The 16322-nt window shown below is 41.0% G+C and overlaps 1 long non-coding RNA gene across 1 annotated transcript; it reads left to right on the forward strand.

Annotated features, from left to right (window-relative positions):
- Positions 1-14992: 14992 nt before the first annotated feature.
- Positions 14993-15791, forward strand: LOC141173128 (uncharacterized). The gene is made up of 4 exons (XR_012252588.1): positions 14993-15100; positions 15180-15341; positions 15412-15507; positions 15588-15791. It is a non-coding gene; the product is annotated as an uncharacterized lncRNA (long non-coding RNA).
- The last annotated feature ends 531 nt before the right edge of the window (positions 15792-16322 follow it).

The following is a 16322-nucleotide window of genomic DNA, read 5'->3' on the forward strand; positions in this document are numbered from 1 at the left end:
ATACTGAAAGTCAGCTGTGTACAATGTAAAGAGGAATGGCGACAGCACTGTTCCCTGCGGGGCTCCGACACTGCTCAGTACACTATCTGATGTAGCCGTCCCCCACCTAACAAACTGTGGCCTATCCGACAGGTAGTCAATTATCCAATTCACAAGTCCCTCATCCACCGCCATTTTAATCAACTTTCCACGCAGTAAGAGTGGCTGTAATGTGTTGAACGCACTAGAGAAATCAAAGAACAAAGCACGCTCTGTGGTTCCATCATTGTCCAAAAGGGAATGTACTGTTTGTAGCAGAGACGCTACAGCATCGTCCACCCCCAGTCCCTGCCGGTACGCAAACTGAAGAGCATCAGTATGCGCCATCACCCTCGGACACAAGTGAGCAAGTACTATTCTCTCCAAGGACTTCATTGCATGCGATGTTAAGGCCACCGGTCTATAGTCCCCCGGGGAAGCCGGGAAGGTAGTCTTGGGAACCGGCACCAGGCAGGAAGTCTTCCATAGCACTGGTACTCTCTTTGATTGTAAGCTCTGGTTAAAGAGATGCTGGAAGACAGTACACAACTCATTTGCACACACTCTGAGGACACGTGGACTGATACCGTCAGGCCCTGCTGCTTTGCCAATGGCCAGCTTACTAAGCTGGTCCCTCACATCATTTTTGGAGACCGAGAAATGATCTATTTCACCCCCTGTTAATTTAGCTAGTTGTTCCCCGGCCTCCTCCCCCTTCCCTGCTGCTACCTCACCTTTATTGCTGAATCTATTGAAGAACTCATTCATTTCATTAGCCATTCTAAGTCCACCACCCCCCTGCTCCGACCTTGCCTTAAACCCAGTCACTAGCTTCATTCCAGCCCACACCTCTCTGGAGCTTTTTTGTGCAAATTGATTTTCTAATTTAACTCTGAATGCGTCTCGGTCAATCTTAATTTTCCCCTTTAGGTCTCGCTGTATAATTTTCAATGCCTCCTTGTCCTTCCTTTTAAAAGCCAGTTTTTTCATGTTTAGTAAATGTTTCAACTCTTTTGTAATCCATGGCTTATTGTTTGCATTACACTGAATCTCTTGAAAAGGTACTACAATGTCCATACAGAAGTTGGTGTAATCAGTAACTCTGCCAGTAATCTCATTAACATCACAATTCTCTTTCATGGTACACAACACCTCCCAGTCTGTACAATCAAAGCAGTCTTGTAACGCCTCCTCTGCTGCTGGACACCACTTCCTTATCTTTTTAATTGTCACTGGTTGTTTGCAGACGTCTGGTTGGTAAGCAGGAGACAATAGTATGAGGTTGTGGTCAGATTTCCCCAGGGGGGGTAATGCAGCCGATGAATAAGCATTCTTAACATTAGCAAAGAGGAGATCCAGTGTGTTGTTGTCCCGTGTAGGACATTTGACATATTGATAGAACTTTGGTATTGCAGATGAGATCTTTACTCGATTGAAATCCCCAGAAATAACAGTTAGAGAGTTTGGGTGTTTAGTCTGAAGTCGGGCCATCACCCCTGACAACACATCCCCAGCAGCCTCTGGGTTCGCAGATGGTGGTATATACATCACAACTACAATAACAAGAGTGAATTCTCTAGGCAGATAGTAAGGCCTGAGGCCCACTGCTAACAGTTCTATATTTGGACAGCAATGTTTCTCCTTAACAGTTAAATGCCCCTGATTGCACCATCTGTTGTTAATGTAGAGTATCACTCCTCCACCTTTTTTCTTGCCGCATCTAACTCTCTCTCTATCAGCCCGAACCATTTGAAACCATGGTACCGAGACACATGAATCTGGGACCTCCTCATGCAGCCAGGTTTCTGTAAAGCACATGAGACTGCATTCCCTAAACTCCTTCTGGGTCTTACTCAGAGCCAGCAGTTCATCCGACTTATTTCCCAGCGATCGTACGTTACCCATGATAATGGATGGGACCACTGGTTTAAACCTTCTCCTCCAGGACTTGATCTTCTTACCTGCTCTGCAGCCTCTGAAAGGTCTCCTTATTTCCCATGGAACATTCCGTATTGCCACTGCTGGAGAAGACTTTATCCTGCGCAGTTCCAGAAGACGATCCCTAGAATACACTGCTCGTTTAGCAACAGACCTAGGGTCCACCATCCCATCATTGTTTCCACCCGTCACACCAGTCCTCTCCATGGCAGATCGTATGCAGTGACCTCCACCGCTCACATATGGCTGTATCCCTGTCACAGGCTGTGGGTAGCAGCATGCATCCTTCAGTAGCATTAGCTGAGATGGTCCGTAATGCGTGCACCAGAGTGTCTGTACCTGCAGGAGACTTGTAAATGGTGAAGGAAGATCCAGGTGCAGATCTCGTGCTGTGTGCCCAGCAGCAGTTGATAGTGTGGGAAGTGTTGTATCTTCCATCCCCAATAGACGAGTATACAGGAACGTTGTAATCCAGAGAAGGTAAGAAAATAAAATAAAATAATAAAATAAAATAACTGTAACAAAACTGTAACTGAAATAAAGTAGAAGCTTCTGCTGCTGCAATGGGCTGCCAGTAGCCCGGCGCCGTATTGTCCCCACAATCTAGCAGAGAGGCAGACAGGCATGTCCACACCCACCGGAGTCAGAAAGTGAAAGTGAAAGGTTAGTATAGAGGGACTAATAGAACAAGTCCCACACACTGCTACAAGCCCAGATATTTTTTCAGAGCTAGATGCAGATAAAATTATTTTTAATTTGCAACCTGGTGGAGGTTAGTATAGATGGACTAATAGAACAAGTCCCACACACTGCTACAAACCCAAATATTTTTTCAGAGCTAGATGCAGATAAAAATTCTTATTAGTTTCAAAGCTGGTGGAGCTTGGTATAGATGGCCTAATACAATGAGTACCACAAACTGCTACAAGCCGAAATATTTTTTCAGAACTAGATGCAGATAAAAATTATTTTTAATTTGCAACCTGGTGGAGGTTAGTATGGATGGACTAATATAACAAGTCCCACACACTGCTACAAGCCCAAATATTTTTTCAGAGCTAGATGCAGATAAAAATTATTTTTAATTTGCAATCTGATGGAGGTTAATATAGATGGACTAATAGAACAAGTCCCACACAGTGCTACAAGCCCATATATTTTTTCAGAGCTAGATGCAGCTAAAAATTCTTATTAGTTTCAAAGCTGGTGGAGCTTGGTATAGATGGCCTAATACAATGAGTACCACACACTGCTACAAGCCCAAATATTTTTTCAGACCTAGATGCAGATAAAAAATATTTTTAATTTGCTACCTGGTGGAGGTTAGTATAGATAGATTAATAGAACCAGTCCCCCACACTGCTACAATCCCAAATATTTTTTCAGAGATAGATGCAGATAAAAATTATTTTTAATTTTCAACCTGGTGGAGGTTAGTATAGATGGACTAATAGAACAAGTCCCACACACTGCTACCAGCCCAAATATTTTTTCAGAGCTAGATGCAGCTAAAAATTCTTATCAATTTCAAAGCTGGTGAAGCTGGGTATAGATGGCCCAATATAATGAGTCCCACACTCTGCTACAAGCCCAAATATTTTTTCAGAGCTAGATGCAGCTAAAAATTATTATCAATTTCAAAGCTGGTGGAGCTTGGTATAGATGGCCCAATACAATGAGTACCAAACACTGCTACAAGCCCAAATATTTTTTCAGAGCTAGATGAAGATAAAAATTATTTTTAATTTGCAATCTTGTGGAGGTTAGTATAGATGGACTAATAGAACAAGTCCCACACACTGCTACAAGCCCAAAAAAATTTTCAGAGCTAAATGCAGATAAAAATTCTTGTTAGTTTCAAAGCTGGTGAAGCTTGGTATAGATGGCCTAATACAATGAGTACAACACACTGCTACAAGCCCAAATATTTTTTCAGAGCTAAATGCAGATAAAAATTATTTTTAATTTGCAACCTGGTGGAGGTTAGTGTAGATGGACTAATAGAACAAGTCCCACACACTGCTAGAAGCCCAAATATTTTTTCAGAGCTAGATGCAGATAAAAATTATTTTTAATCTGCAACCTGGTGGAGGTTAGTATAGATGGACTAATAGAACAAGTCGCACACACTGCTACAAGCCCATATATTTTTTCAGAGCTAGATGCAAATAAAAATTATTATCAATTTCAAAGCTGGTGGAGCTTGGTATAAATTGTCCAATACAATGAGTCCCACACACTGCTACAAGCCCAAATATTTTTTCAGAGCTAGATGCAGCTAAAAATTCTTATCAATTTCAAAGCTGGTGGAGCTTGGTATAGATGTCCTCATACAATGAGTACCACACACTGCTACAAGCCCAAATATTTTTTCAGAGCTAGTTGCAGATAAAAAATATTTTTAATTTACAACCTGGTGGAGGTTAGCATAGATGGACTAATAGAACAAGTCCCACACACTGCTACAAGCCCAGATATTTTTTCAGAGCTAGATGCAGATAAAATAATTTTTAATTTGCAACCTGGTGGAGGTTGGTATAGATGGACTAATAGAACAAGTCCCACACACTGCTACAAGCCCAAATATTTTTTCAGAGCTAGATGCAGATAAAAATTCTTTTTAGTTTCAAAGCTGGTGGAGCTTGGTATAGATGGCCTAATATAATGAGTACCACACACTGCTACAAGCCGAAATATTTTTTCAGAACTAGATGCAGATAAAAATTATTTTTAATTTGCAACCTGGTGGAGGTTAGTATGGATGGACTAATATAACAAGTCCCACACACTGCTACAAGCCCAAATATTTTTTCAGAGCTAGATGCAGATAAAAAATATTTTTAATTTGCAATCTGGTGGAGGTTAATATACATGGACTAATAGAACAAGTCCCACACAGTGCTACAAGCCCAAATATTTTTTCAGAGCTAGATGCAGCTAAAAATTCTTATTAGTTTCAAAGCTGGTGGAGCTTGGTATAGATGGCCTAATACAATGAGTACCACACACGGCTACAAGCCCAAATATTTTTTCAGAACTAGATGCAGATAAAAAATATTTTTAATTTGCAACCTGGTGGAGGTTAGTATAGATGGACTAATAGAACAAGTCGCACACACTGCTACAAGCCCAATATTTTTTCAGAGCTAGATGCAGATAAAAATTATTTTTAATTTGCAACATGGTTGAGGTTAGTGTAGATGGACTAATAGAACAAGTCCCACACACTGCTACAAGCCCAAATATTTTTTCAGAGCTAGATGCAGCTAAAAATTCTTATCAATTTCAAAGCTGGTGGAGCTTGGTATAGATAGCCCAATACAATGAGTCCCACACACTGCTACAAGCCCAAATATTTTTTCAGAGCTAGATGCAGATAAAAATTATTTTTAATCTGCAACCTGGTGGAGGTTAGTATAGATGGACTAATAGAACAAGTCGCACACACTGCTACAAACCCAAATATTTTTTCAGAGCTAGATGCAAATAAAAATTATTATCAATTTCAAAGCTGGTGGAGCTTGGTATAAATGGTCCAATACAATGAGTCCCAAACACTGCTACAAGCAAAAATATTTTTTCAGAGCTAGATGCAGCTAAAAATTCTTATCAATTTCAAAGCTGGTGGAGCTTGGTATAGATGGCACAATACAATGAGCCCCACACACTGCTACAAGCCCAAATATTTTTTCAGAGCTAGATGCAGCTAAAAATTCTTATTCATTTCAAAGCTGGTGGACCTTGGTATAGATTTCCTAATACAATGAGTACAACACACTGCTACAAGCCCAAATATTTTTTCAGAGCTAGGTGCAGATAAAAAATATTTTTAATTTGCAACCTGGTGGAGGTTAAGATAAGATATACTTTATTTATCCCGGAGGAAATTGCGGTATCACAGCAGCAGAACACAGATCTCGAACATGACACATATGATAACATAACATTTGGAATGCTTTAGACATTGCTTTTCAGACATTTGTTAAACACCCCCATAGCTGTTGGAACAAACGATCTCCAGTATTTTTCCTTTTTACACCTTAGTTGTATTAGGCGATTGCTGAATGTGCTCTTCTGTTTCGCAAACAGTTCATAAAGCGGGTGTGTGTTGTTGCCCATTATAGCTCTGCACTTCTTCTTAATCCAATCCTCTACCACCTCTTCAAAAGTCCCAAGCTGTAGGCCCACCGTCGCGCTAACCTTCTTGATAAGTTTGTTGAGCTTGTTGGCGTCAGCAACACGCACACTGTTACCCAAGCAAATTATTGCCGCAAAGGTGGCACTAGCCACAATGGATTGGTAGAACACCTCAAGCATTTTGCCACACACATTAAACGACCTTAACTTCCTTAGGAAGTACAATCTACTCATCCCCTTCTTGTAGACCTTCTCCATGTGGCACTTCCAGTCTAGCTTGCTATCCAGGTAAACCCCCAAATATTTGAAACTGTCCACCATCTCCACATCCTGACCGTCAATTGTAACAGGTAGGCATACCTTCTTGCACCTTCCATAGCTCATCACCAACTCCCTGGTTTTCTTAACATTTAGTTCTAGATGGTTAGCCTGGCACCATACGCCAAAGTCCGCAACCACCCTTCTATATTCCTCTTCATCCTGGTCCTTCCCAATACCGCCAACTATCACAGAGTCATCCGAGTACTTCTGGAGGTGACAACGTTCTGATTTATACTGAAAGTCAGCTGTGTACAATGTAAAGAGGAATGGCGACAGCACTGTTCCCTGCGGGGCTCCGACACTGCTCAGTACACTATCTGATGTAGCCGTCCCCCACCTAACAAACTGTGGCCTATCCGACAGGTAGTCAATTATCCAATTCACAAGTCCCTCATCCACCGCCATTTTAATCAACTTTCCACGCAGTAAGAGTGGCTGTAATGTGTTGAACGCACTAGAGAAATCAAAGAACAAAGCACGCTCTGTGGTTCCATCATTGTCCAAAAGGGAATGTACTGTTTGTAGCAGAGACGCTACAGCATCGTCCACCCCCAGTCCCTGCCGGTACGCAAACTGAAGAGCATCAGTATGCGCCATCACCCTCGGACACAAGTGAGCAAGTACTATTCTCTCCAAGGACTTCATTGCATGCGATGTTAAGGCCACCGGTCTATAGTCCCCCGGGGAAGCCGGGAAGGTAGTCTTGGGAACCGGCACCAGGCAGGAAGTCTTCCATAGCACTGGTACTCTCTTTGATTGTAAGCTCTGGTTAAAGAGATGCTGGAAGACAGTACACAACTCATTTGCACACACTCTGAGGACACGTGGACTGATACCGTCAGGCCCTGCTGCTTTGCCAATGGCCAGCTTACTAAACTGGTCCCTCACATCATTTTTGGAGACCGAGAAATGATCTATTTCACCCCCTGTTAATTTAGCTAGTTGTTCCCCGGCCTCCTCCCCCTTCCCTGCTGCTACCTCACCTTTATTGCTGAATCTATTGAAGAACTCATTCATTTCATTAGCCATTCTAAGTCCACCACCCCCCTGCTCCGACCTTGCCTTAAACCCAGTCACTAGCTTCATTCCAGCCCACACCTCTCTGGAGCTTTTTTGTGCAAATTGATTTTCTAATTTAACTCTGAATGCGTCTCGGTCAATCTTAATTTTCCCCTTTAGGTCTCGCTGTATAATTTTCAATGCCTCCTTGTCCTTCCTTTTAAAAGCCAGTTTTTTCATGTTTAGTAAATGTTTCAACTCTTTTGTAATCCATGGCTTATTGTTTGCATTACACTGAATCTCTTGAAAAGGTACTACAATGTCCATACAGAAGTTGGTGTAATCAGTAACTCTGCCAGTAATCTCATTAACATCACAATTCTCTTTCATGGTACACAACACCTCCCAGTCTGTACAATCAAAGCAGTCTTGTAACGCCTCCTCTGCTGCTGGACACCACTTCCTTATCTTTTTAATTGTCACTGGTTGTTTGCAGACGTCTGGTTGGTAAGCAGGAGACAATAGTATGAGGTTGTGGTCAGATTTCCCCAGGGGGGGTAATGCAGCCGATGAATAAGCATTCTTAACATTAGCAAAGAGGAGATCCAGTGTGTTGTTGTCCCGTGTAGGACATTTGACATATTGATAGAACTTTGGTATTGCAGATGAGATCTTTACTCGATTGAAATCCCCAGAAATAACAGTTAGAGAGTTTGGGTGTTTAGTCTGAAGTCGGGCCATCACCCCTGACAACACATCCCCAGCAGCCTCTGGGTTCGCAGATGGTGGTATATACATCACAACTACAATAACAAGAGTGAATTCTCTAGGCAGATAGTAAGGCCTGAGGCCCACTGCTAACAGTTCTATATTTGGACAGCAATGTTTCTCCTTAACAGTTAAATGCCCCTGATTGCACCATCTGTTGTTAATGTAGAGTATCACTCCTCCACCTTTTTTCTTGCCGCATCTAACTCTCTCTCTATCAGCCCGAACCATTTGAAACCATGGTACCGAGACACATGAATCTGGGACCTCCTCATGCAGCCAGGTTTCTGTAAAGCACATGAGACTGCATTCCCTAAACTCCTTCTGGGTCTTACTCAGAGCCAGCAGTTCATCCGACTTATTTCCCAGCGATCGTACGTTACCCATGATAATGGATGGGACCACTGGTTTAAACCTTCTCCTCCAGGACTTGATCTTCTTACCTGCTCTGCAGCCTCTGAAAGGTCTCCTTATTTCCCATGGAACATTCCGTATTGCCACTGCTGGAGAAGACTTTATCCTGCGCAGTTCCAGAAGACGATCCCTAGAATACACTGCTCGTTTAGCAACAGACCTAGGGTCCACCATCCCATCATTGTTTCCACCCGTCACACCAGTCCTCTCCATGGCAGATCGTATGCAGTGACCTCCACCGCTCACATATGGCTGTATCCCTGTCACAGGCTGTGGGTAGCAGCATGCATCCTTCAGTAGCATTAGCTGAGATGGTCCGTAATGCGTGCACCAGAGTGTCTGTACCTGCAGGAGACTTGTAAATGGTGAAGGAAGATCCAGGTGCAGATCTCGTGCTGTGTGCCCAGCAGCAGTTGATAGTGTGGGAAGTGTTGTATCTTCCATCCCCAATAGACGAGTATACAGGAACGTTGTAATCCAGAGAAGGTAAGAAAATAAAATAAAATAATAAAATAAAATAACTGTAACAAAACTGTAACTGAAATAAAGTAGAAGCTTCTGCTGCTGCAATGGGCTGCCAGTAGCCCGGCGCCGTATTGTCCCCACAATCTAGCAGAGAGGCAGACAGGCATGTCCACACCCACCGGAGTCAGAAAGTGAAAGTGAAAGGTTAGTATAGAGGGACTAATAGAACAAGTCCCACACACTGCTACAAGCCCAGATATTTTTTCAGAGCTAGATGCAGATAAAATTATTTTTAATTTGCAACCTGGTGGAGGTTAGTATAGATGGACTAATAGAACAAGTCCCACACACTGCTACAAACCCAAATATTTTTTCAGAGCTAGATGCAGATAAAAATTCTTATTAGTTTCAAAGCTGGTGGAGCTTGGTATAGATGGCCTAATACAATGAGTACCACAAACTGCTACAAGCCGAAATATTTTTTCAGAACTAGATGCAGATAAAAATTATTTTTAATTTGCAACCTGGTGGAGGTTAGTATGGATGGACTAATATAACAAGTCCCACACACTGCTACAAGCCCAAATATTTTTTCAGAGCTAGATGCAGATAAAAATTATTTTTAATTTGCAATCTGATGGAGGTTAATATAGATGGACTAATAGAACAAGTCCCACACAGTGCTACAAGCCCATATATTTTTTCAGAGCTAGATGCAGCTAAAAATTCTTATTAGTTTCAAAGCTGGTGGAGCTTGGTATAGATGGCCTAATACAATGAGTACCACACACTGCCACAAGCCCAAATATTTTTTCAGAACTAGATGCAGATAAAAATTATTTTTAATTTGCAACCTGGTGGAGGTTAGTATAGATGGACTAATAGAACAAGTCGCACACACTGCTACAAGCCCAATATTTTTTCAGAGCTAGATGCAGATAAAAATTATTTTTAATTTGCAACCTGGTGGATGTTAGTGTAGATGGACTAATAGAACAAATCCCACACACTCCTACAAGCCCAAATATTTTTTCAGAGCTAGATGCAGCTAAAAATTCTTATCAATTTCAAAGCTGGTGGAGCTTGGTATAGATGGCCCAATACAATGAGTCCCACACACTGCTACAAGCCCAAATATTTTTTCAGAGCTAGATGCAGATAAAAATTATTTTTAATTTTCAACCTGGTGGAGGTTAGTATAGATGGACTAATAGAACAAGTCTCACACACTGCTACAAGCCGAAATATTTTTTTAGAGCTAGATGCAGATAAAAATTATTTTTAATTTGCAACCTGGTGGAGGTTAGTATAGATGGACTAATAGAACAAGTCCCAAACACTGATACAAGCCCAAATATTTTTTCAGAGCTAGATGCAACTTAAAATTCTTATTAATTTCAAAGCTGGTGGAGCTTGGTATAAATGGCCTAATATAGTAAGTCCCACACACTGCTACAAGCCCAAATATTTTTTCAGAGCTTGATGCAGATAAAAATTATTTTTAATTTGCAACCTGGTGGAGGTTAGTTTAGATGGACTAATAGAACAAGTCCCACACACTGCTACAAGCCCAAATATTTTTTCAGAGCTAGATGCAGATAAAATTATTTTTAATTTGCAACCAGGTGGAGGTTAGTATAGATGGACTAATAGAACAAGTCCCACACACTGCTACAAGCCCAAATATTTTGTCAGAGTTAGATGCAGATAAAAATTCTTATTCGTTTCAAAGCTGGTGGAGCTTGGTACAGATGGCCTAATACAATGAGTACCACACACTGCAACAAGCCAAAATATTTTTTCAGAACTAGATGCAGATAAAAATTATTTTTAATTTGCAACCTGGTGGAGGTTAGTATGGATGGACTAATATAACAAGTCCCACACACTGCTACAAGCCCAAATATTTTTTCAGAGCTAGATGCAGATAAAAATTATTTTTATTTTGCAATCTGATGGAGGTTAATATAGATGGACTAATAGAACAAGTCCAACACAGTGCTACAAGCCCAAATATTTTTTCAGAGCTAGATGCAGCTAAAAATTCTTATTAGTTTCAAAGCTGGTGGAGCTTAGTACAGATGGCCTAGTACAATGAGTACCACACACTGCTACAAGCCCAAATATTTTTTCAGAACTAGATGCAGATAAAAATTATTTTTAATTTGCAACCTGGTGGAGGTTAGTATAGATGGACTAATAGAACAAGTCCCACACACTGCTACAAGCCCAATATTTTTTCAGAGCTAGATGCAGATAAAAATTATTTTTAATTTGCAACCTGGTGGAGGTTAGTATAGATGGACTAATAGAACAAGTCCCACACACTGCTGCAAGCACAAATATTTTTTCAGAGCTAGATGCAGCTAAAAATTCTTATCAATTTCAAAGCTGGTGGAGCTTGGTATAGATGGCCCAATACAATGAGTCCCACACACTGCTACAAGCCCAAATATTTTTTCAGAGCTAGAAGCAGATAAAAATTATTTTTAATTTGCAACCTGGTGGAGGTTAGTATAGATGGACTAATAGAACAAGTCCCACACACGCATACAAGCCAAAATATTTTTTCAGCGCTAGATGCAGCTAAAAATTCTTATTAATTTCAAAGCTGGTGAAGCTTGGTATAGTTGGCCTAATACAATGAGTACCACACACTGCTACAAGCTCAAATATTTTTTCAGAGCTAGAAGCAGATAAAAATTATTTTTAATTTGCAATCTGATGGAGGTTAATATAGATGGACTAATAGAACAAGTCCCACACAGTGCTACAAGGCTAAATATTTTTTCAGAGCTAGATGCAGCTAAAAATTCTTATTAGTTTCAATGCTGGTGGAGCTTGGTACAGATGGCCTAATACAATGAGTGCCACACACTGCTGCAAGCCCAAATATTTTTTCAGAACTAGATGCAGATAAAAATTATTTTTAATTTGCAACCTGGTGGAGGTTAGTATAGATGGACTAATAGAACAAGTCCCACACACTGCTACAAGCCCAATATTTTTTCAGTGCTAGATGCAGATAAAAATTATTTTTAATTTGCAACCTGGTGGAGGTTAGTATAGATGGACTAATAGAACAAGTCCCACACACTGCTACAAGCACAAATATTTTTTCAGAGCTGGATGCAGCTAAAAATTCTTATCAATTTCAAAGCTGGTGGAGCTTGGTATAGATGGCCCAATACAATGAGTCCCACACACTGCTACAAGCCCAAATATTTTTTCAGAGCTAGAAGCAGATAAAAAATATTTTTAATTTGCAACCTGGTGGAGGTTAGTATAGATGGACTAATAGAAGAACTCCCACACACGGCTACAAGCCAAAATATTTTTTCAGCGCTAGATGCAGCTAAAAATTCTTATTAATTTCAAAGCTGGTGAAGCTTGGTATAGATGGCCTAATACAATGAGTACCACACACTGCTACAAGCCCAAATATTTTTTCAGAGCTAGATGCAGATAAAAATTATTTTTAATTTGCAACTTGGTGGAGGTTAGTATAGATGGACTAATAGAACAAGTCCCACACACTGCTACAAGCCCAAATATTTTTTCAGAGCTAGATGCAGATAAAAATTCTTATTAATTTCAAAGCTGGTGGAGCTTGGTATAGATGGCCTAATAAAATGAGTACCACACACTGGTACAAGCCCAAATATTTTTTCAGACCTAGATGCAGATGAAAATTATTTTGAATTTGCAACCTGGTGAAGGTTAGTATAGATGGACTAATATTACAATTCCCACCCACTGCTACAAGCCCAAATATTTTTCAGATCTAGATGAAGATAAAAATTATTTTGAATTTGCAACCTGGTGGAGGTTAGTATAGATGGGCTAATAGAATCATGCTATGCCCAAAAGGTTTTACTTGGCTAGGTGCAGTAAAAAAAATTGTATTCTATACACAGGTGTTGTAGCTTGCAACACAGATAGGCTACTCCACTGACTTACACACACTGCAAGAGGCCAAAAAGGATTTGCTTAGCGAGATTTAGCCAAATGCCATGAAAAAAACTTGCACAGCACTGGCACAGACCTACCTGGCAAAAAGTGATAGGAAGTGATGTAACCTAGCCCTGAAAAGGACTGCAATTACAATTAGTCCCTACTCCCAACCTATCTATTTAAGAGCACAGACCTGCCTGATAAAAGTCGTAGGAAATGATGTAACCTAGTCCTCAAAAGGACTGCAATCACAACTATTCCCTACTCCCAATCTATCTGTAGATTTGTGCAAAAATTGGCTTGAAATTAACACTCAAAATATAGTGCACACAGCAACAGCGGTACCGTCCAACACGCAGCTGCAGCAGTGAGAAAATGGTGGCTACGTGGAAAATGGCTGGGTATTATAGGGCAAGGACATTTGACATACACTGCCAATGACACATGTCCTTGCTTGTGTGAAAAAAAGCAGTTCGCTCCGTGTGTGCGCTGCTGATAGGCTGACAGATTGCACCTCCCCACTGTAAATGCGGGAAAGAGAATAAAAAATGGAGATCTTCATTATTTATGCAGAGATCCATCCCCTGCCCTTCCCCCCGCCCCGTTGTACACTAAAACTGCGTATTAACATTAATTTTCAGCATTACTGAGAAAAAATCCCGTTATGAATTGGGTGCACGAACAGTTATCGAACATAACCTCGAACTGCCGGATTTTTTTCAAATCGTTCAGGTTCGTCGAACGGCTCGAACACCGCCCAAAACAGCTCGAATTTGAGATTGGCGAACAGTTCGAGTCGAACACCGCTCATCTCTATTCATGACCGAAAACAAACAAGTGGAAACTATAAGCATTATGTATGGTTGTTAAATTGGAGAACTAAAACAAGTATTCAGAAATTAAAATATGTTCTTTCTTTACAAGATTTTTTTTAAAAACTCCCAGGAAGGTCAGGAAACTAAGGTAGCTTTACATCCCCAAGGCAAGCACCTTCAAAAGGCTGCTGTTTTTGGCTAGTATGTACAGGATTACTACAACAAAAAAGTGCAGAAAAAATAATTCTTTACAACATGCACACTTTGTGTGACAGATAGTTGTGTTTTAAATGCTAAGATATGGAGCTAATTTGTCACAATTAAGGTTGATCACTTACTATGCATGATAATGCCCCGTCTCATGCTGCACATAACACATTTGCATCTCTGGCTGATATAGGCATAAAAGGGGACAAACTTATGATGTGGCACCCATGCTCCCCTGACCTCAACCCCATTCAGAACCTCTGGAGCATCATCAAAAGGAGTGTCTATGTTGGCGGGAGGCAGTTCACATCTAAGCAACAGCTCTGGGAGGGTATTCTGTCCTCATGCAAAACAATTGAAGCAGAAACCATCCAAAACCTGACAAATTCAATGGACGAGAGAGTTCAGAAGCTCCTTTCGAACAAGTGGTCCTATGTGTAAATGTAACATCACCTAGAATAAAGTTTTGAGTTGACAGGATTCCAGGAACGCGGCCTGCCTGACTCCACACGAGTAAGGACCGTGCCTGAAAACCGGACTCCACAACCATAGACCTTGCCCGGATATCTACTACACAGCCTGCCACCAAAGCCTTCCACCTACTTGAATATACTTATCCAGACCAGGCCTCCTGCCACATTTGCAGCCGGTCCCCTGCTGCACCTCAGAGTCCAGGGACAAGACCCACTGCTACTTAGCCAGTAAATTACTCAGCCAGAGCCTCCTGCTGCACCTACCACTAGGCTGAACCCTCTTGCAGAACCTCCTGAACACCTTCCCTTGATTTAGGCCTTCAGCCACAGATAAAGAAGGTGACTGACCATTTCACACCTGGACCCTAAACAAGGTAATCAACCGGGCTTACTTATATTGTGGCTTATTGTTTGTATACCTCAGCTCCTAACTCTCCCTCCCCATCTATATACAGGACATCAATTATCCTTGAGTGCCACAATGCCCCCTATCACCCGGCAACCAGTAGCCTCCTACTACATCTCTGCTCAGAGACAGATACAATCCAGAGCCTCCTGTTGCACCCCTGGATTACTGATAATCACGCACAGGTAAACATCTAGGTTTACCACACTGTGGACTATTCCTGTATTCCTCAGTTCCTAACCCTTCCTCCATATCTATATACAGGACATTGAGTATCCTCAAGCGTTACTACGCCTACTGGCAATCAAAAAGCCCCCCTGTCACATCTCTGCAACAAAGTGAGATACAATCCAGAGCCTCCTGCTGCACCCCCCACTGAGGGAGTGCTAACAAGCAATCTCCAAAAGCAGAACAGCTCCTCCGTGGGTAAGTCGCTAACCCCACTATCTACCTACCCAGAGCTAACAGCACTAACCCCATATCATTAAATCTCCAGGAGCATAACAAAGCGTTCAGGACCACGCCCCACCCAAAGAATCCTGACGGACCACAGCCCTAGTGCACACCTGCACTTTACCCACTCTGATACCTGGTGAGTAACAGATCCACAGCCAGCTAAGCATATTCATTACTAGAGAACAATAGCCCTAACCAAACTCCTCTTCTTTCCAGGTACCAAGCCACCACAGGCATTTTACCACACCAGATTAACCGCTGGATTTTACTATTTATTACACCTTGTATACCATTAGTTCTTTTACCCCAATCGAAATATTGTTGTCTACACTCGTCTTTTAAATCCTGTATTAAATCCTGTATTTTATTAAGTTTTTATTGCTAGCATCCAAACAAATAAATCTTATTTTTATAAAATAATAGTACTCTTCTCCTGATCTCTTTTTCACTACCGATAGCGCGATTTTTACTATAGAACAGTTATTGAGTTGAAAACTGTTTGATTTCAATTTCCAATAACCTGCTAATGCTTATAATTTCAAAAATGACCATTTTTTTGTTCTTTATTAAAATGAAAAGTTTGAATACTCTGCTGTGCATAATAATTTGGAACATGCATTTTGAGTGCAGTTTGAGTTTTTTATTTTTTTAAAAATATACTGTTATCATAGGCAGTTTGTACAAAAACCTTTCAATTGTACTCTAATAGTTATTTGACTGGAAAATTATAATGACTGCAATTCATATAGGTAATTTGGGAAAATCGGAGAAAATATTATTTGCATAATAATTTGGAACACAGTGTATATAGTGTGACCGTAAAAGAATGGTAAAAAATAAAAAATATATCTTACCTTCTGATGGCCTACTGACGTCGCGTGACCCGTTACATGACTAAATGATGTCTCGGCAGGTCCTTTTCAAACCATCGCGAGCTGCCGGCAAGCCAGG

Source organism: Phyllobates terribilis, unplaced genomic scaffold (assembly GCF_046119375.1).
Source record: "Phyllobates terribilis strain yellow unplaced genomic scaffold, ASM4611937v1 Scaffold_12__6_contigs__length_324123572, whole genome shotgun sequence".
In the NCBI taxonomy this organism is placed as follows: Eukaryota; Metazoa; Chordata; class Amphibia; order Anura; family Dendrobatidae; genus Phyllobates; species Phyllobates terribilis.